The sequence below is a fragment of the Poromitra crassiceps genome (genome assembly GCF_964638095.1).
Source record: "Poromitra crassiceps genome assembly, chromosome: 16".
NCBI classification, from domain to species: domain Eukaryota; kingdom Metazoa; phylum Chordata; class Actinopteri; order Beryciformes; family Melamphaidae; genus Poromitra; species Poromitra crassiceps.
The window spans coordinates 2057126-2080050 of record NC_139645.1 but is presented as its reverse complement, the minus strand read 5'-3'; positions in this window follow the sequence as shown (position 1 = coordinate 2080050).

Genomic DNA, 22925 nt, shown 5'->3' with positions numbered 1-22925 from the left:
TCGTGCAGACCTGAACCTCAACATTTGCCGAACCAGGAAGTCGAACTACTTCCATGCAAACCCGCCCCCTCCTTGCCTGACATGCTTGGAGTGTCCATACAAAAGAGCAGGATCCAGAGCTTATGAATGGGCTTCATCTGCATAGCAGGGAAAAATGTAGCCCCTTCTCAGTCCCTGCTGTGGCCTGGGACTCAAGTCCAGGCTGAGCATTTCAGGACAACATTCCCAAAAATACAACACCAATCAAAACAAAAGAACTGTAGTATTGTATGAATCATAAAGTAAACTACAAACTGTTGAAAAGGTTAAATAAAAGTGGGGGGCTGCCTCCAGCATAAATGTGTTATATCTTGTTCAGGTACAAAGAAAAGTGTGTCCAAATTCACCTGATCAACAGGGCCAGCGTTGCCCCGATACCAGCAAATCCAGCAAAGGCCATGAGCGTCGTCCTCACTGTGGACTCTGGGTCGGATACCCGGAAGAATTCCACAAACCCATCCCAGCAGCAGTGTTTAGGTGCAGCGGTGTTTCTTCAGGCTATCCCACCGAGTGAACATTCGCTTACAGCCATCGCAGCAGTAGCCTGTTCCAGTGTGAATGTGTTGGTGTCTTTTTAGGTTACCTAACCTACTGAACCTGCTCCCACATTGGTCACAGCTGTAGGGTTTAAAGCCAGTGTGGATGAGTTTGTGTTTTGTTAGGCTACCTAACTCACTGAACCTGCTCCCACATTGGTCACAGCTGTAGGGTTTAGCTCCAGTGTGAATGCGTTGGTGTGTTTTTAGGCTACCTAACACACTGAAGCTGCTCCCACATTGGTCACAGCGGTACGGTTTAGCTCCAGTGTGTATGTGTTGATGTGTTTTTAGGGTACCTAACTCACTGAAGCTGCTCCCACATTGGTCACAGCTGTAGGGTTTAACTCCAGTGTGAATGCGTTGATGTCTTTTTAGGCTACCTAACTCACTGAAGCTGCTCCCACATTGGTCACAGCTGTAGGGTTTAGCTCCAGTGTGAATGTGTTGGTGTCTTTTTAGGGTACCTAACAGACTGAAGCTGCTCCCACATTGGTCACAGCTGTAGGGTTTAACTCCAGTGTGAATGCGTTTGTGTTTTGTTAGGGTACCTAACTCACTGAACCTGCTCCCACATTGGTCACAGCTGTAGGGTTTAGCTCCAGTGTGAATGCGTTGGTGTGTTTTTAGGCTACCTAACTGACTGAAGCTGCTCCCACATTGGTCACAGCTGTAGGGCTTCTCTGCAGTGTGAATGCGTTGGTGTGTTTTTAGGCTACCTAACACACTGAAGCTGCTCCCACATTGGTCACAGCTGTAGGGTTTAGCTCCAGTGTGAATGCGTTGGTGTGTTTGTAGGTTACCTAACACACTGAAGCTGCTCCCACATTGGTCACAGCTGTAGGGTTTAACTCCAGTGTGGATGCGTTGGTGTGTTTTTAGGTTACCTAACCTACTGAAACAGCTCCCACACTCCTGACAGGAGTAAGGCTTCTCTCCTGAGTGAACTCTCTGATGTCGCTTTAACACGAAAAGTCTTGTGAATGTTTTGTCACATTGATCACAGCGGTGACGTCTGGGTCCACTGGTGTCTCTCTGTTTCCATAGAGAAAGATACAAAGGAAGAATCAGGGAAAATAGAGACACGAGTGTGTGTGTGTGTGTGTGTGTGTGTGTGTGTGTGTGTGTGTGTGTGTGTGTGTGTGTGTGTGTGTGTGTGTGTGTGTGTGTTGCAACATCAGTGATACAGGTGCGAAATACAGGAGGTCTCGGGGGTCCCAGACCCCTTGATTGACACTGAAAGCCTTTAGGGGGGGGGGGGGATAGATCAAATTGTATTGTAAAAGCTTACTGTCCAGTATTCATTCAACATTTTGCAAAACATTTCTTCAACATTGTGTTTCCTCGCCATGCATGATTCTTTCTGGTAAAGCTTCCCTCCATGGGGTGGCGCTGTTGAAAATGGTCCGTATTATCTGCAATCCAAACGGACCGCGCACAACATGAGAAGCTGTGGATTGTTTTTCTGCTTCGACTCGGTTCAAAATGCAGACTAAATATGTCAAAGAGACAAAGCACAGTTCAGTACTTGCTAACTTTGGATTCACTTCTAAAAAGCTGAATCAGAACAAGGAAAATATAGTAGAGACACCAGAGCAGTAGGTAGGGGGAACCCCCGATTGCCACCGGGTATTTCACACCCTGGATACAGTGATGTTTTTTCCTCACCTCTTCTCTCCTCTCCTCTGCCAGATGTCTGTCTTCATCAGCTCTGAGCCTATGGATACAGGTGAGTTATTAGTTTGACAAATGGGTCATTTAAAATAGAGTACATTAGATAATAGTCCACGTCCACTATGATATGCAAATTTCACACGTCGGATCTGCTCCAAAATGTAACCTGATGAGTTCTTCCATGGCCCATACACCCTTCCACCAAGTTTCATGAAAATCAGTGCAGGTTTTTCCATAAACCTGCTGACAGTCAGGTTATAGTATGGCTATTATGTTTGTGCGCTTCCCATCATGCGGAGGAGCAACCACACACACACACACACACACACAGTTGGACTAACGGTCTGTCAGAAAACGGGATGTTGGTCCAATGATGCATTTGTCGGACTATTAAGTGGTCAAAATAACGGGGTGCCACGTGTCAGAACGATGACATGGCACTCCTGCCTACAACCGTGGAGACCATTCAATTCCTGGCAGCGGTACGTGGTCACACACTCCTACAGACACTATTGACCTGTATGTCTGCAGGTGGGAAGTGGGCTGGGCCTGTATGTCTGCAGGTGGGAAGTGGGCGGGGCCTGTATGTCTGCAGGTGGGAAGTGGGTGGGGCCTGTATGTCTGCAGGTGGGAAGTGGGCGGGCAGGGCTGTAGTGGTGGCTAAACGCACGTAAACGGCGTTTACGTACCTTTTTCAATGCTCTGCAGCGTTTAGGCACCTTTTAAGATCGTTTACTCACATGTTTAAATCGTTTATGCACACTTATTATTGCACGAGTTTTAACACGTTCGCGTAAACTCCGTTGATGCGGAGACCACGCCAAGCACGTCACACACCAAAAGAAAAGAAAAAAGATTACACATGGGCATGGCACTGACCAGGATCTCCGCGAACCGTAGCCTATTTTTGTGGAGCGCTCCGCGGGAAAGGTACACGGCCCCGGTCACGTTGGTGCCTTTATCGAGCTGTGCTTGCCTGCCCAGACAGCGCTCCCTTCAAACAACTTAACGGTGCCATTGTGCCAGCGATGCGCAATGCGCATTTGGAGACCAGCTCATGGTGAGCTGAACATAGGTAAGGTTGGTTAAAAATGTGTGTCCGGAGTGGGGAAAATCATATAGGCTCACCGTTTTACAACTGAAGAGTGAATCACTGGTGTAAGAAACATGATTGATTTCCCTCTGATCAAGTAAAGTTTGTAACATTAGGTCGACTTGAATAGTCGACTTGAATAGTCCAGGTGCTACTGTATAAAGCCAATATAATACGACCATGTTGAAAACTATCTAGAAACATACTGGTGTTTGTTGTGCCGAGATCTGTATAAATAAATATTGGCTGACTAAAATTTAGTGGCCAGAGTGGCAGAACCACTTTTATTTCCATGTACAGTATGTTGTCTACCTATCCTTGCCCAATGTGTTTGTCGACAGTTTGAATTATATATTGGTATTCAAGAATCACAGATTCAATCTGTCTACATACTTTTAGCTATAAAGCTGAAGCTGACAATCACAGGTACAGTGTGTGTGAGAGAGAGAACTATATTACTCTTCAAACTGTATATACTGGGTTCATACAAGGTCCTTTAAAGTAGGCTACCTACTGTATAATTTAACTTTTCATACCTGGAGAAATTCAACAAATGTTCAATAAATACATTTTATATTGATTGTTTAGGCCTAATTATTTGTAAAGTCACAACACATTAGAGATGTGTGTAGTTCATTTTGCTCTCAAATGCACCAGGTTGATGAATTTTACTTTAAAATAAAAAAAAAAATCTTCCGGGGGAGAATCCCCCCGGACCCCCCTTGAGGGGCAAGGCCCATCCCATAGCCAGCTACTTTTTCTATCTGGCTGGCTACTCAGAAATGTGGGGGAACCCCCTGATATACCTTATAGGGCTATATGATTCAGATTAAGTTGTTCTATATACTCTCATATTTTGTCTTGTATATCGGTCACGGAAGCTTATTTATCCGCCGTTATAACACTGCCGGTGCCGCGTGAGAAAGCTGCCTCGAGTCAAAAGTATAGTTTACCCACTTTTTTTTTACCACTACAGCACTGAGGGCGGGGCCTGTATGTATGCAGGTGGGGAGTGGGCGGGGCCTGTATGTCTGCAGGTGGGAAGTGGGCGGGGCCTGTATGTCTGCAGGTGGGAAGTGGGCGGGGCCTGTATGTCTGCAGGTGGGAAGTGGGTGGGGCCTGTATGTCTGCAGGTGGGAAGTGGGCGGGGTATGAGTTCTAGTCGCTGCACTAGCGACTCCTCTGGTCGGCCTGTTGGGGGGAGACAGCGCACTATGTCCTGCTGGTGAGACTCCTCGCTACGGGGTTAAAAGAAGTGGCTGGTAGCTGCACATGTATCAGAGGAAGCAGGTGCCAGTCCAGTAGTGTCCACCTTTTATGGCTTCAGTACCCCCTTTCCCTGACTTCTGAACCCAAGTACCCCCTTTAACCGACTACAACATTTTGCTTAGAAAACGGCAAGAGAAAACCATAGCATATGATGCAATGAATGAATGACAACAGAGCTTTTGAAGAATAGAACATATTAGTTGTCTTAATTTATATTACAAATAAGACATGGAGTGAAAGACTTGTAAGTAGTGCCTCCTGAGGAGATGTATTTGAATACTGTGGCCATAATAACAACACATCACTGTATTAGACAGGACAGTAGGCAGACAGCATAACAACACATCACTTTATTAGACAGGACAGTAGGCAGACAGGAAAGATGGAGAGAGAGGGGATGACCGCGTTCTACGAGGTGGACAGTAACTCTATTCAGAATACCACCTATTTAATTGTAACTGTAATGGAATACAGTTACTCGTAATTAGCATTTTAAATAGTGTATTCTAGATACATCTATTCTAGGGGTGTCACGGTACACAAAAGTCACAGTTCGGTACATACCTCGGTTTTGGGGTCACGGTTCGGTACGAATACGGTACAAATCCCAAATTAGTTGTTTTTTTCGTTTTGAATTTTTCTGAATTCTGTGTTTTGCTTTTTACGCTCATTTTACCATCAGAAATAGTGTATAATAAGTGGGAATGAATAAATGTCCACTATTTAATAAGATCTAGGCAATCCACACAAAAACGTTTTACTCTAGAGCAGGGGTGCCCAACCAGTCGATCGCGGTCTACTGGTCGACTGCGGAATGACCCCAGGTCGATCGCGTCAAAAAACGATTATAAAAATAAATAAATAATAATAATAATAATAATAATAATCAAATAAAATATAATGGAAGTACATGCAGTTGTTTATTTTAATTATGGATCATAATACAATGCAATTCCAAATGCACTTTTATTTTAAAAGTAGCCACACAGTGAGAAAAAAGAAAGTGAGAAAAATCCGTCCCTTTCTCAAAAAAAAAAAAATCATGTAGGCTATTGGGGAAAAAAAGTGATGTATTGATTTAAGATGCATCGAGATGCATCGATAATCGTAATCGAATCAAATCGTAGCCCTCTGAATCGTAATCGAATCGTGAGGCCAGTGAAGATTCACAGCCCTAATGTCAAGTGGTTGTGGGACAACGAGAAAGTGTTGTGAGGTTAGGTACAAAAGTGAAAAAAGGAGCTTACTGGTTACTTTTTTACGAGAAATTTAATCCAGAAGTGTTGGTACACAGGTAACCTCAGGTTTACATACAATGTACAACTTCATACATGAAGGTGAGGTTAGGTACTGCAGGCTGGAAACGATGTGTGTGCGTTTGCCATGTTGAAACTGGACTGGTAGATCTCGGGAGGCTGGCTACTTGAAAAGTAGATCTTGGGTCGAAAAAGGTTGGGCACCCCTGCTCTAGAGCAGTGAATTTCAAAGTGTGGGGTGCGCCTCCCTCTCAGATGTCTGTATTCCAGCTGTTTGACAGGGCAAAGGTATTTCCCCCCACTTTAAATCTGTATTGTACACAGGTTTGTAAACAGAGCACAGGTGTGGAGTAGCCTACTCCCACCAACCCCTCCCCCACTGTCTGACACACAGCGGGGTGGGTTTCACTTCCCCAGTAAGTAGGGCGTACTTAGTACTTAACTAGCTAGTACGCTAATGTTATTGGATGCGGGTTTTGTTTACCATAATGATTACGTTCGGTCCTCCAATGGATTATTGGAACATGACAAGGAGTCATCCCCTCTTCCTCACTGCATCTGGCTTGTCATCCCACGTGATGTAAGTTGCTTGTTTACAAGTTAACAGCTTTGTCAGTGTTATGTAACGTTTAGCCGCAACGCGCAACTATAAAGGACTTTATCGCGGCTATGTAACGTTACATTAGCAAGCTTACCTCGTTGGCTTGATGTTGACAGAATTTGCAAAACAGCTTATCGCCTGAGTCATACAAGTCATTAGGATACTGCGCTGCACTTTTTTGACAACAGTAACGGGAGAGCAGCTGGACGCTTCAATATTGTTGTGGTTTGTTCTAGGGGTGGGAATCGCTGAGTAGCTCACGATACGATATCGTCACGATACTTTGCCCTCGATAACGATATTATCACGATACAGCGATACTGCGATAATCGATATATTGGAAGACGATACATCACGATACCTGTGTAACTGAAGAGAAAAAAATACCCCTAAAAGGCAAGAAGCAGGTATTATGTATTTATTAGCAGAATTGACATGAACTCTCTGAGTTCACTCACTCACTCATACCATTTTCGATACCACGGAGGAAAAGTTACACATTAAGTCTTTTTATTATTATTATTAAAACAAGAAAACCTATATAACCTACCTACATAATTTCTAAAAGTAGATATTAATGATCAAACATTTCCATTCATGTAGCCTATAGTATTTATGTTTTTGTTTCAACTACAAACATAAATAAACGTCAACTTGAAACTATGTTTCAACTACCACACACAGCATAATATTTTAGCCTGTTTATAAATTATTATTATTATTATTTTTTATTTTAATAAACATATCGATACTTGGTGCCAGTGTATCGATAACGTATCGCAAGTGGAAATATTGCGATACCGTGAGTATCGATATTTTGTCCCACCCCTAGTTTGTTCTGTCTGTTCTGGAGCGACCCCCCCCGGTAATGTTTCCTCTCCACAAAACGTTCCATTCTGCGAACGTGGATTTTTATGGCCCTTGTGTTGTTTTGGTGTGTCTTCTTCTGTGGCGTTTAATTTAATTCAATTCAATTCAATGGCGTTCAAACAGCGTTTAGGTGCTTCTGGATTAAGCAATATCACATGAGAGGGAGTGCGGTTGTTGGCTAATATTGGCACTGCTGTGATTTGGTCGTAGGCACGAGGCCGCAGGCCGAGTGCCGAAGATAATCACAGCAGTGCCGATATTAGACAACAACAGCACGACCTCGAGTGTGATATTGCTTTTATACAACCGTTCTATTAAACAAAGCTGATTAAAAAAATGACAAAAAGCTGAGAAAATATGATTTCTGTATTTATTCCTCCGCCAACAAAAATAGTCCCCTCAGCTTTCTGCTTTGAAATGTAGCCTAATCAGCCTAATTAACTGCAGGCTGTCTACGGTACTTTACTACTGTCTACTCTACAGCTGTGAAGTGTGTTGTTGATTAGGGCAGCTGTGAAGCGGAGTGATCTACACACAGTGAAGCGCCAGTGCATTATCATGAAATAACGGCACTGGTAGGATCCCTCTTGTCCAATCAAATTGCTCGGCCGGAACTACCTGTTGTATAATTTGACGTATTCGTCGTGTCGTTTCACGGTTCTACCGTGATGCCCGTACCGTGAACTCACGGGACGACTACATGTACCGCTACACATATATATTCATTTATTTATTTTGTAAGCAGCTATAGCAGTCTATTATAGAACAGTTTCCATTTTACATATAGGCCTACATTTCATGCATCAAATTGAAAGTGCAGCACATTTTCTTTTTTTCTACATCAATATTTTATACTGTGTAGGCTAAAGGAAACCGCCAACATGATTTTGTGTGTGTGAGATAATTGGAGCACAAGACTGTGTTGAACTAAATGGCTAGTAGTTCAGTCCAGTTCCCTCAGTTCAGTTTATAAAAGAACAAAAATCATTCCACTTCGGGATTTCCATGTTACCAGTTCAATGCAGTTCAGTTCACTCAACAAAAATACTCAATTTTCCGGGATTTCCCTGTTACACAAGAAAAATAACTTTGACCCAAGGAAACTATTTTATCGATTAAGCTAAAGCGGCTAAAGCTAACCGGAGCTATTAACGTTAGGAGGATATACGCAAATATGGATCAAACGTGGACTTAACAGCATGCAAATGCCTCGGTAGGCGGGAGGACTGGAGGTAACTTATCTGCTGAGTCTGCTGTAATCACCAGCTGATGTGTGTGATTCAAAGACGCAAGGGGTGTGTTGACAGTCTGGTGTGGTGTGTGGCTGTGTGGAGGTGAGTACACTGACGAAAGCAAAGCGTGTGCTTTGCAACACAATGATATAAATGTTAGAGCACAATATGAAAGTTAAACGATAGACATTGAAGACATGAAAATGGGCTGCCTCATGTTTCTCACGTGCAGCATGATCGGCTATGCGATCGGCGACAATAAAGTAATATCTGCAATCAGCAGATCACATATTTGAGGTCAAAATCGGCCGATACAGATTGCGTGCCGATCGATCAGGGCACCCCTAGATTACACCGTTAACCCTTCTTGAGGTGTCGTGGGCCTAACTTAACGAAACATCGGTGAAGGAAGGTGCCCACTTGAAAACCCCAATGACATGCTTCATACTGCTGTTGGCTAGGGTAGGTAACTGGTGATTTGTGTCTTGTTTATTAGTTTGTTAGCCTGTTAGCTTGTTTTATTCTGGATTGGGCTTCTAAATGTGTTTTTCCTTGGATTTTGGCACAAGGGATAGTAACATCTTGTCCTGTGTATTAATTAATACATGTATTCTGTTACTGCCCAACCAATTCTGTTACTGCTCATAGTGTCTCCTCACCTTTGAGAAGACTGGCGGCAGGAGCTCCTGTCCAGATAAGCCCTGCCCAGCTCCGTCTCCAGGACATCTCTGAGGATCAGACGGGGCCTCCTGCTCCAGGATGGAACACAGAGAGAACCGTTCACAACCTTCCAACTGTCACCTCACCTCCAACCCATTACAGCCCATCAAGACATTCTCACGTATCTAAAGCCTTTTTAGAGGATTTACTGCTCGACTCTTTGGCAATGCTGAGCAGCAGCAGAGCTGCTTCCTCCATGTTGCCAACATGCAGAGTTTACAGCCACGACATACTATTTCATTCACACTTCCCAGACTTGGTGCGGATTGACAAACAAGCTGCTAGATGCACTTGGCATCTCTTGCTAGCTAGGCTAACTTTCCCTCGCAGTCAGTGAGTTTTTTTTTCCCTAGGTGGAACGCGGGATGACCACGCCCCAGAGCTAATTTCATTGGTCGGTGCAACGCCCTCTTCGCCCCCGCCACCTTCATTGCTTTTCTGCCTCTTCACAAGACTTGTCACATACTTCTCCATATAGACTAGACGTCACGTTATTAACAATATCCTAGCCTAGCCTACATACATTTTACTTTTCATTTGCAATCAAATCTGACAGTGCACACGCCTGTTTCCACGCAGCAGAATGTCTGTTCTGAACATCGTTTCCCTGCAATTTGCAATCAAATCTCAAAGTGCTCGTAACACAGAACATGCCAGAATATAATACGAAGAAGAGGAGAAGAACTCTTCTTCTTGCTGTAGATACAGGCGATTCCCCTCGAGTGCGCCACCGTCGGAGACTTGAGTAAAAATGAAACACCTATTATTTCGTGCTTGACACTTGGCGGTGATGCGCAAAGTTCAAATTAACTTTTACTACGTCGATAAAGTCACTTTTGAACATGCATTCTAGGGATGAGCCCGATCCGATCCAATATCGGTATCGGGTGCCGATACTGACGTAATTCACGGATCGGATTTTGCCGATCCACGTGCCATGTGCTAGCCGATGCATGACTCGCAGTGAACACTTAATGAGCCACGCCTCCGTTCCAGAAATTCCATTCCACAGTTTGCTGCACGCTAGCCTGTAACAGCAGCATGTCACTCTGAGCAGTGCGGGAGGCAGAGGGACTGGGCAGAACGGAGGTCAGAGGAGCAGTATACACACACAGACTCACTCTCAACAGACAGAGCAGCAGTGAACCAGGACTTTGAAAAGTTATTCACCTTATTCTTTGCCCACACATGGACGCTTCCGCATTACGTCATTTCATAATAGTATTTCCGTTTTGACTTACCAAAAACCCTGCAGGCAAAATGGCCGCGCACACTCCCCTCCTAAAGTGGCAAAATTACTCCCCCATAAACTAACATATCTTGGCCAATACGTATGTAACATACAAAATAAAACAACCCGTAATATCTTAATTTTATGTAGAATGCAGAGGACATGTAACTGTTTAGTTAAACTTGCATTCCAGGAATATTGTGCTCTAAAGATGACGTTAGTGGAGTCGAGGCTGTTGCGTCCTGAAACCCACATAGGTTGCGCTAGGCGTAACCTATGTGCGATTCGAAATAACGTATCCGAGATAGAAACGTTATGAATATAGCCACGTTATAAACAACAAACTAACGCTGGTGATCCGTATGGAAACAGTGTTACTCGAAATGGTTAAAGGTTATATCAATTTGGTCATTCAGTGGCATTTTACTGCCATATAACATAACTAACTAGCGGCTAATATTAGCCACAGAAGGCAACTAGCGCTGAACCGGAGGAACAAATACGTTTGCGTTGAACCCGGAAGAGAGAAAAAGTGGGCGTGGTGAATAACGTTACTTACATAAGCAGAATGGATGCTCGTTGCCACGTTCGCTTGAAACAATCTGTCTAGACTCTAAAGCTAAACGCTTGTTGAAAAGTGCCTCAAATACATACAGGCAGACAAAGGCAGTTTTCCACTGCCTGGCTCACCATAACGTTACAGACACGGAGTTAATGCACTTAAACTAACCATAATTCATCTGATTGTTTTACTGTGGATGCGTTCATAAATTGTGCAGAGTGCAGGTCTTGCCTTTTTCTCCACTCTTTCCTTACGTGAACTGAATAGAAGGAGCTTTTATAATTCTTTGTATAGGCTACAATAGCCTACTACTGTAAGACAGGCTATAGGAAATATGAGATGTGTGGTATGCCTATAGTCAGGGCCCGAAATTAACTTTTTGACCCACCGGCCAGTGGCGGGTAGATGGAAAAAAATCTACCCGCCAAGCATATTTCTTACCGGCCAAAAAGAAAACGCATTTTTGTGTCACATATATCCATATATATAAAAAAAAATCAGTACATTTCAAGTAGATAAGGTATTACGTTGAAGAATACACACTTAAATAAGAGGCCAGAGTAAAATTTTAAGCAAATTATTTTAATATATTGATTGATGATTGATTAATCAATACATGACAAGTCAATCTTATCAATACATGTCAAGTCAATCTTGAGCTTAAATTGTTGTAAAAAAAAACCAACGCAGCTAAAAGTAGTAACTGCGACAGTCTCAGTGCACAGCGCACAACTTGGGCTACACACCTTTCTCTCCCACTCCACACCTGGCACCTGCGTTAGCTCTCCTGCACTCGTTCTCGGCTCCCCTTCGGCTTTATTGGTGGTAAGCATTTTGATTCATCTCCTCATCATACGAGCTCGGCAACAAGCGCGAGCGACTGATTCATTGATTGATTCGCCCGATGTAGGCTGTCAATTTAGCAGAGGTTAAAAGACGCTTTTTACCTCCGCTAAATTGACGACTGAATTCCATTCCACTCCAGTCATGTGTGGTAGCCTAGACGGCAGAGCCAGAATGAAACAGTCTCACAAAGCACTCGTGTTAGCCAGCTGCGCACCAAAACACATAACTATTATCTCCTCATATTTATATACTGTATCATACGAGTGCCGGCAACAAGTGCGAGGGATTGATTCATTGATTGATTCGCCCGACGTTAGGCTGTCAATTTACCTCCGCTAAATTGACGAATGCATTTCATTCCAGAGTCACGTTTGGTAGCCTATATGGGAGAGCCAGAATGGAACAGCCTCAGGAAGCACTCATGTTATACTACCGCACTGAACTAACGTTAGTTTCAGACTGCTTCCTTGTATATTGTGCGCTGGGATCATTTTGTGACCCGCCACGTGGCGGACAGACGCCAAACCTAACTCGCCAAACCTAAAATATGCCCGCCATTTGGTGGGTGGCGGGCTCTAATTTCGGGCCCTGACTACAGCACATTCAAATAATTCCATTCAGTAAATTCAGATGAACAATCCTGTATAATGTTTTTTATAGTTTGTTGTTTAGGCTACTATTGATCATTTAATTAGTAGGTCCCCTTTCCCTCTTTGCTACTCTAGTGCTTTTGGCATTGTGCCTGTAATATTTTATATAATAAAGTAGCCTTCAAAGAAATGTGGTGATGTGGTTATCATCGCAGCCCTAGTTATGAGATAGATAGGAGCCAGCTACAGAGGGCCCTTACCTAAAGCAGCAATGTCTAAATAGTGCAGAATCACTATGGGCTATCCTTCTTTGCCTTGTATATTTACTTCATTTTGTCAGATTTTTGTAAGTTGTATTTTTCTTTCCTTTTTATTCAATTGGCCAAATGTTTGTTTGTACTGTATATTCAAGAAGAAATAGCTGTGGCATCGGAATAATATCGGTATCGGCAGATATCCAAATTCAGGTATCGGAATCGGATCGGAACTAAAAAAATGTGGATGGGTGCATCCCTAATGCGTTCGTTGTGCCAATAGTGCCAGCAGCCAGGAAATGGAGAGGAAGAAGAAATGACAGGTGAACATCAGGATTTACTCTGACAGATATTAACGCTAAATTCAATGCAATTAGTGACGTCTAGCGAGAAGTCTCCCAGAAAAGCGGCAAAGGCAGGGAGGCGAAGAAGGAAGTCGCAGCGACCAATGAAATTGGAAAGAAACAAAGCTTTTGGGTGTAATCTTAGATAGGAATTTGTCATGGACGAAGCATATAGATACTGTGGTTGCAAAGATGGGGAGGAATATATCAGTAATTAGGAGATGCTCAGTGATCCTTCCATCACAATTGATCAAACTAGTCATTGAGACTCTAGTCTTATCCCAGCTAGACTACTGCTCTATTATCTGGTCAAGTGCAAACCAGAGGGACCTGGGAAAACTGCAGCTGGCTCAAAACAGAGCAGCTCGGCTTGCCCTTCAATGTACATCAAGGTCAAATGTAAATGAGATGCATGTCAAGCTGTCCTGGATGAAAGTCAAGGACAGGCTGACAGTATCACTCCTTGTCTTTTTAAGAAATATCAGAGTGTCAAAATACCCTACCTGTTTATATACTCAACTAAGATTAAGCTCAGATACACATGAATATAAGACGAGACATGCCACCAGGCGTTGCTATCAACTACCTAAAGCTAAAAAAGAGTCAATGCAAAGGACAGTGTTGTATCGAGCAATGGTAGCATGGAATGCACTGCCAGAGAAGATCATCAAAGACAAAACTAAGCCAGGCTTTAAAAAGCAACTGAAAAGTCACTTAGCAGCTCAAAAGTAGTAAGGAACATGACGTAGACGCGCACGCGCTCACACACACACACACACACCATAGATAGGAATTTTCTTTTCCTTTTTGTTAGGTTGGTGGAGTAGGTATGATATAGGTAGATTATTATCCGGTTTTACTTTGTTATTTTTATTTTGTGTTTTTTGTTATTATTCTCCGTTCATTGTTTATTTTAATGTCTTTGTCCTGTAACTGTCTTTGTCCCAATATTGGCCGTCAATTTGAATGTCTTGTATCGTAATGGTCTGAGTTAATGTCATGTTTTTATGTTATGTGTGGACCAGTGGTGTAGTCTACGTGCAACGCAGGTAGACGCAATCTACACACTGCGAAATTATTCAGATTTGCGTTGGCGCACTGGGAAATGCGCTATGATACGTATCGTTTTCAATTTCCATTCATAAAATTCACCCTGTGTGCTCTGTGTGTTACCCTACCTACGTCCACACACAGCACCCAAGCATTGCCTTTACCCACGCTTTTAAAGGCGTCCTTTTTAGTCAATGAGGCTGTGTACACAGGGCGCCTCAACGTGAACCTTCTGTGTACCCACGCCTCGCCTGAGCTGCGCCGATTTTTACATGAGTTCTATTTTCAAGCCGACAAGGCGCGTGAAGGCAGACTTTTTCTGTCAAGCCAGGAAAGAAAAACGCGACAATATCTGTGGGAAATGGCAAAGTCAACTGAATTTCAAAATAAAATGGTGTTACAGCGTTGAGCAGAGAGAGAGAGAGAGAGAGAGAGAGAGAGATTGACGGGTGGCTATCACGTGGGGCTTTCTCCCCGTCGGCAAACAAATCTTCAGGAGACAGAATAGCGACCGAAGAAGCAAGATGAAGCTGATGGCTGAAGCTATTCTGTAAATTTGGGGAGGAACAACAACAAGAAATGGGTCAAATATCCGCCCACTTCCGGCCGAAACCACGCCCCCCCCCCGGGGGGGGGGGGAGTCAGAGTCACAGTATACCCTCTGAAAAAAGGTAGACTACACCACTGGTGTGGACCCCAGGAAGATTAGCGGCTGCTTTGCAGCAGCTAATGGGGATCCTAATAAAACTCTAAACTCTAACTCTGGGCGTGGTCATCCCGCCTTCCACCTAGGAAAAAAAACGTGCGTACTGTACCTTCGCGCTCTCATGTCAGTGTAGAGCGTCAGAGTGGATTTATGAATGCACCCTGTATTGTATTTTTTTCCCCTTATAACCCATATGATGTGAAAAGTAGCTGGCCCCCAGATATTTTCACATGATCAAATCTGGCCTCCATTCAAAAAGGTTTGGACAGCCTTGCCATATATAGTCTCATATCACAATATTGATGTAAAATCGATATATTGCCCACCCTTAATATTGAGTGCCAGAATCAACCTCCCAATAATGCAATTTGCAGAAAAACATTAGATTTAATTGATTATCAATCACTGCTTTCAATGTCTTTCTGATGTAAATGTTTTATTTTTACAACCAGATCACCCTACAGCATCATGACTCAATAACGTTACTTGGCAGAGGGTCGCTTGTACTGAGCACATTTCTTTGTGAAAAATAACACTCGTTTGACGACTTATTTGAGGAAATGTAATTATCTTATCGATCACATTCACTAACCTGTTGCTTGAAGTCGGGATGCTCTGTGCTGGGTCACCTCCCTTCACCTCCGCACTTTTAAACATTGTTTAAAAGCATGCGCTGTAAGCTGTGAATGAGTGAAAGAGAGAGGGGGGGGGGGGGGAGTTCAAGCAGAGCACCACTTGGAGAACTCGGCGCACACCACCACACGGACACACTGTCACATGCATGTAACGTTACATTATTTAGTTTAAAGCATGCAAATTATTTTTAACTCAGCAAAAATGAACGTCATGAAAACATCTATTCACCCCCTGGTTAACTTCATGTGCTGATAACTGTGACAAAGCTACCACTTAGCAAAGGTTATCATACCAAAATATCATCTATGGACATGTACCTTTTCAAACAATGTGACTAGATGAGTGATACCGATATCTGGTCTGGTCCGGCCCGTGGACTAATAGGCTGTGTAGCGCTGTGCGTGCACGACGGTATCTCAACTATTGGCACCTTTCAGAGTTAGCTAAGGCTATACACAGCTAAGGCTATACAGCATTTAAGCTAGCAGGCAGTAGCATAAGCATGGCGACTCAATGAAAAAACAAACTGTGAAATAAAACCGACAACAGAAACAGTTCACTCTCCAAATGAGGTGCAGATTAACGTAGCCTACGTCTTCACAGTAGACTATTTACAGAAAAAGAAAACCCTCCTGTTAATAGGCTATAAAACATTTGATATTTTCTGGCTTGAACTTGAAGCTATGAGGCTATAGCAATCTTACAGTGTGATCTTACCGTGACGTGAGCCATGAAAAGAACGAGACCGCAGGGTAAACACAGGTGCAAGCTAGCTTCCACAAAATGGCTGACGGTCTTCTTCTTCTATCCGATTTCCGGCAGTGTAAACGCTTCAAGGCGTATTACTGCCCTCCGCAGGACAAGTACGACTTCTTCTTCTAATCTCTTCCCAAAATGCTCCCATTCATAAATATTGTCCATACTAACACTCAGACGTAATTGTCTGAGTTTGCGCAAATGCGTCCCTCAGTATTTTATCCATGGCTGACGGTCGCCTTCAATCACAGACTGGGCTCGGCCAGGTGCTGCCTTCAGGTGCAGTAAACAATAAAACCATGCCATTGTAAGACACTATAGACCAAATCAGCGGGATGTTTACATTTACTTCCGGGTACCCCTGAGGTCCACACATTATAATGGCGGTGGACGGCACAAACTGACGTGTTGAAGACAAAAACAGACAAAGAAGACAAAAATGGTTCGTCCGTGTTGTGTTGTTGTTTAATATCATTCATAACAACACTTTCACTAACGTTAGTGGAGACCAGACTAGCTAATTTACCTGTTGGACCAGACTAGAGTAGACTTGAAGCTAAATTAAATTGACGTGGCGTCAGTAGCTCTGTCTGTACCAGGCTCTTTAGAGCCTGGTGACGCAAGGTTACTCTGTCTGTAACGTAAAAAAACAGCGAGTTTGACAGACAAACAAACGTTATTAGCTAGCTAACACTACATAAAACAAACACAGAAGAAAGGCTAGATACGTCGGACAAGCATGTTTACCAACCGTTTAACCATTTAAATTGAAAGTAGTCGGCCGAAAACAACGAGAGGGTTTGACAGCATTTATTTGACAACACGCACATTTAAACCTGCCGCCTTCCCCAAGTGGTACCCGGAAGTAAATTTGTTTACATGGTGACGTCACGGTGATTTGGTCTATTGCATTAATATGTAAATGTGTGCAATGCTCACGAATGCAAAAGATAAATAAAACAAATGGCACTGAAATAAAGGGTCCTTTACATACAATGTATTGAGCATAGCATGGAAAAAACAACAATATTGGTCTAGGAAATTAGATACAGTTGTTTCTGGCTCAAAAAGACAGGAAGATTTTTTTAAATTAAGGTATAACCACCTGCCAAGTTCTTTTCCAACAACCATCTGTTCAACCACAAGTCTTAAAATTCAAAGACTCCTGCGAGATTTGAGTTTCTCCCTTTTTTATACATTTTCTATCCCTTTAATAATAGTTGTGACAGTTTTCATAATGCACCATGATTAAAGATATTTTAAAATCTGATTTGCCATAAAATTATCAGCATTGGCAGCATTCAATCTTGATTATTTGAAAACCGCAAACCCAAAATGGATCAAAAACAAAACATTTATTTGGTCAAATGAATAGTAAATTAATGAGCCAATAAGTGCATACAGTAAAACCATGCAGCTGGATGGCAGGGGGAAGCTTCACCAACGCCAAGCTCACGCAGCAGCATGTCAGGTTCAAGATCTCCTTATCGACTAGTCTTGTTAGGGATCAGCTGATAGCCAGCGCTTGACGCAGTGCCTGCCTGCCTGTAGTGTGTTATTCTGACAGTCTGCCACAGTCTTATCACTGGATATGGGACACTCATCTTGTGAATAAACTAAATACTCATTTGAAATTTGTATTCTCAACAACCTTGATTCTATGATGGTACGGTCCGGACATCAGCTCTGAAACAGAATACTGTATATACCATTTATTCAGAGAAAACCCCAATTCAGTCTTTGTAAAACTGCTCCAGATTTGACATCTCAATATTTGAGGTTTATATCCTCGTCATCCTAGTTTCTGACTTTGTGAAATATTTGTTCATGTATTGATTGAACTGTCTTGAACAAAAACAATTAATTCTCAAGTTGAGAGACATTCCCTGAAAGCAGTATTATCACTGAGCATACAGAGTGAGACATCACTTCTTCTTCTTCTGTTTTAAATCAGGCACACTCACGATGACAGATCATTCCTTTAAAGCCTCCGGACCAGAGTGAAACGCAGATGAATCTGACATTTCTTCTCTCTCTTCCTCCTCTCTTGTCCCGCAGGACTCATTGTAAAGCACGGGCAACCCACAATGCCTCAGACAAACTCCATGCAGACAGGAGTTAAGACTTTCATTACTGGAGAGAGGAGAGACAGCGAATAGCAAAGTCATTCTCTTGGCCTGAGTCTATAGGAAACATCCTGACTATAAAAGAGTTAACAGAGAGAAATGTGACGATTTATTAAAAACACTAGAAGTGCATTCAGAGAGTGCTGACCAATACTCCAGTCTGCTGTGATGTGCGTTGTGAGTCGGATCAGAACCCACACCCACATCCCCCTAGCCACTCCTCCAACCACACACACATCCTCCTAGCCACTCCTCAAACCACACCCACATCCTCCTAGCCACTCCCCCAACCCAGACTCTCTACGACCTTCCTATCCATAGCTATGGCCCCTTTTTCCTTGGCCCACCCTCCATCCTTGACCCGAATCCGATCGGATCTGCGCCAAAATCTCATGTTAAACCCTTCTACCAAGTATAGTGAAAATCTGCAATCGTTTTTCCGTAATCCTGCTAACAGACAGACAAACAGACAGACAGACAGACAGACAGACAGACAGACAGACAGACAGACAGACAGACAGACAGGCAGGCAGACAGACAGACAGACAGACGAAATACAGACAGACAGACAGGCAGACAGACAGACAGACAGACAGACACAGACAGACAGACAGACAGACAGACAGACAGACAGACAGACAGACAGACACAGACAGACAGACAGACAGACAGGCAGACAGACAGACAGACAGGCAGACAGACAGACAGACAGGCAGGCAGACAGACAGACAGACAGACAGACAGGCAGACAGACAGACAGACAGACAGACAGACAGACAAACAGACAGAAAGACAGACAGGCAGACAGACACAGACAGACAGACAGACAGACAGAGGTCAGAGGTTAAAGGGGACTAAACCCCCTGGCAACATGGCCTGCTGCTTGATTTGTGGCTTTGTGAAGCTTTCATCTTTCAAAATGTAGTGTCAGTTCTTAAATTGGCAGATTTAGGAAACATATGTCAAAGAAATAATGCTTTTGTACAAAATCAAGTGGTAGCAGATTGTCCTGGATTCATCTCTGGTGTGTGATCTAATCCACAGGCGTCCGCTGCCTGCGAGAGAGTTGTGATAATCCCATATCAGATCAGATCAGATCAGATCAGATCAGCGCTGTGATGTGATGTGATGTGAATCTTGTTCCTGTAGCACTTGTCTCTTCCCACTCTATGGCTTCACACAATAGACTGTTTCAAGGTGACTCAATGTCACCATGTGGAAGAGGGATTTGAAAGGAAGCAGGTTGGCGCTGCTGCGAAATTACCAAAACGATCAAGGCAGAGACGTTTCTTTCTCCCGTCTCCATATTGAATGATTTCCTTTGATCGCTAATTTGTTCAGAGGTTTTGGACGGTGAGAGATGCTAAATCGTTCTGCTAGAGGAAAGTCATCCATGGCATTCATCACACCCACTGCTCAGCGTCGTGGCACTCCGCTCATAGGTCACCACACACCGTGGCACTCCGCTCATAGGTCACCACACACCGTGGCACTCCGCTCATAGGTCACCACACACTCTGTATTCAGAGCATGGAGCCGTGGCACTCCGCTCATAGGTCACCACACACTCTGTATTCAGAGCATGGAGCCGTGGCACTCCGCTCATAGGTCACCACACACTCTGTATTCAGAGCCGTGGCACTCCGCTCATAGGTCACCACACACTCTGTATTCAGAGCCGTGGCACTCCGCTCATAGGTCACCACACACTCTGTATTCAGAGCATGAAGCCGTGGCACTCCGCTCATAGGTCACCACACACCGTGGCACTCCGCTCGTAGGTCACCACACACTCTGTATTCAGAGCACGGACACTTTTAGATTACAACTCTGTGTGTGCATGTGACCTACTGAGTGTGTGTGTGTGTGTGTGTGTGTGTGTGTGTGTGTGTGTGTGTGTGTGTGTGTGTGTGTGTGTGTGTGTGTGTGTGTGTGTGCGCGTGTGTGCGTGTGTGTGCGTGTGTGTGTGTGCGTGTGCGTGTGTGTGTGTGTGTGTGTGTGGAACAGCGCTTTTCAGTTGGACCTTATTGGTAATCAAGCGACACAGGGAAAGCACACTATATGATGTATGTAACGTGTGCGCAGGCGCCCCCACTGGCAGGGTCCATCATCTGCATTCTAACTATGGATTCGAGGCCTTTAATGAGAGGGACTGCTAGGAGATATTGCCCATGTGTTGTAGATTATAGAGAACATGCAGAGCCACACAAATATAGCTGGGTTTCCATCCAAATGTATCGCAACTTTTAATCGAATTTTCAGAAAGTTGGCAAAAGAAAATGCGAAATAATGATCCACTGGTATTTTGCGAATTATAGAGCTGTCACCTCGTGTTTGAGGCTGTCTGAGCTGCTGATCAGCTGCTAGACCTGATATACAGCTCTATTAAACACATCTAACGTTATTCATTTAAACTTCTTGATGATCTACAAGTAGACAAAGGTACCATAACGCCATTTCTGGATTACCAGGTGCGACTCCGCAAGCATAACGTTATAATCCACGGAGCAGATAGTAATGTAAGTGAACACAATTTCATTCAATTATAGAAGTGAGTCGCCTTAAAGTTAATATCTCAGTCTTCTTCTGTTGTGTATTGTGCTGCGTATTTACCATTATTTACCGTGTGTAGCCCTATTGTGTGTAGGCTACACGGCATGTCATGTTTTGCAAGCAGTGATCAAGGCAAACTGTGTGGTTTTTGAATGGAGAGACAACAGAATATCACTTCATCGGTTTCCACCGCACGTTTCGCATTTTCCTTTTATCGATACACGCGACTTTTCCGCCTCCCTCAAGCGTGAAAACTTTTTTGCGATATTTTGGAGGTTTTTGTGAATTAGGCAGCGTTTCCACTCAGTTTTATTATGCGCAAATTGAAATTTCGCATAAGAACAGGTGGATGGAAACCCGACTTATGAGAGACAAGCACACATTAAAATCATGTCTATGAGGACACGTGAAGATTAAATATGCACGGACGCATGCGCACGCACGCACGCACGCACGCACGCACGCACGCACGCACGCACACACACACACACACACACACACACTCACACACACACACACACACACACATGAACGCAGAGTAAATATGAAAGCATGGGGCTTCCAGCTGCCTGGATTATGAATCTCTATTAACCTTGCTAACCCATCAGCTCACTCTTAATGAGGCCAAAGATAACACACACACACACACACACACACACACACACACAGATGCGTGCACACACACACACACACACACACACACACACACACACACACACACACATACACACACACACACACACACACGCACACACACGCACACACACATGCACAAACATACACACACATGCACACACACACACACACACACACACACACAAACACACACACACACACACACACACATATACACACACTAAGGTTTTTGCATTATGACGCTAACTTAGTTTGTCATAATAAGATATTTAATCACTGAGCAAGCTTGCTCATGTCTAAAATTCAAAATGCGACTGCTCACGTGCACACGTACTTGGCCTAGAAAAACACACACACACACACACACACACACACACACACAGATACAAACAGTCACAGAAAAGAGACAGACCCACGGTCACACAGACACTTGCAGGGATCCTAAGTGTCGTTGACACACTTGAAGCAAGGTAGACAGGGCCCGGGGCCCGGGGCGGTGTTCATACACTATGTGCTGCTCATCTCCGGTGTCGTGGACAAATGGTGCCGTTTCAACTGGCCCCTGGCATTAAGATAACCCAATAGCCAGCCGGCCATCTGACGGCCATATTGCTTCTATTACAAAGTCACATCATATCTGCTCCCTCATGGCAATACTGCTATACAGTGTGTGTGTGTGTGTGTGTGTGTGTGTGTGTGTGTGTGTGTGTGTGTGTGTGTGTGTGTGTGTGTGCGCGCGTGCGCGTGAGAGTGCATGCATGTCTGTGTTTGTGTGTGTGTCTGTGTGTGTGTGTGTGTGTGTGTGTGTGTGTGTGTGTGTGTGTGTGTGTGTGTGTGTGTGTGTGTGTGTGTGTGTGTGTGTGTGTGTGTGTGTGTGTGTGCACATTGAGTATTGGAAAACACCACCGGAAACACATAGATCAGACACTGCAGAGGTTTCCCTCCCTACAATCCACATGCCAGCCCTCCAATCAGATGGGTCGATACATGCCAGCCCTCCAATCAGAGGGGTCGATACAGCTTTGGCCTGTTATGGACAAAGCAGAGGATCCCATGAAGTAAAGGATATTATAGAGGCAGCTACATGAAGCTACATGCAGCTACATGAAGCTACATGAAGCTACATGAAGCTACATGAAGCTACATGAAGCTACATGAAGCCAATACGAGTTCAAGGGCAGCTGTAGTCGGATCGATATGATTCACAGAACACATATGGTGCTGTATGGGTTTCAGGAGAGCACCATTATTGCCTCCCTCTGTTGTCTCTCTGTCTGTCTGTCTGTCTGTCTGTCTGTCTATCTATCTATCTATCTATCTATCTATCTATCTATCTATCTATCTA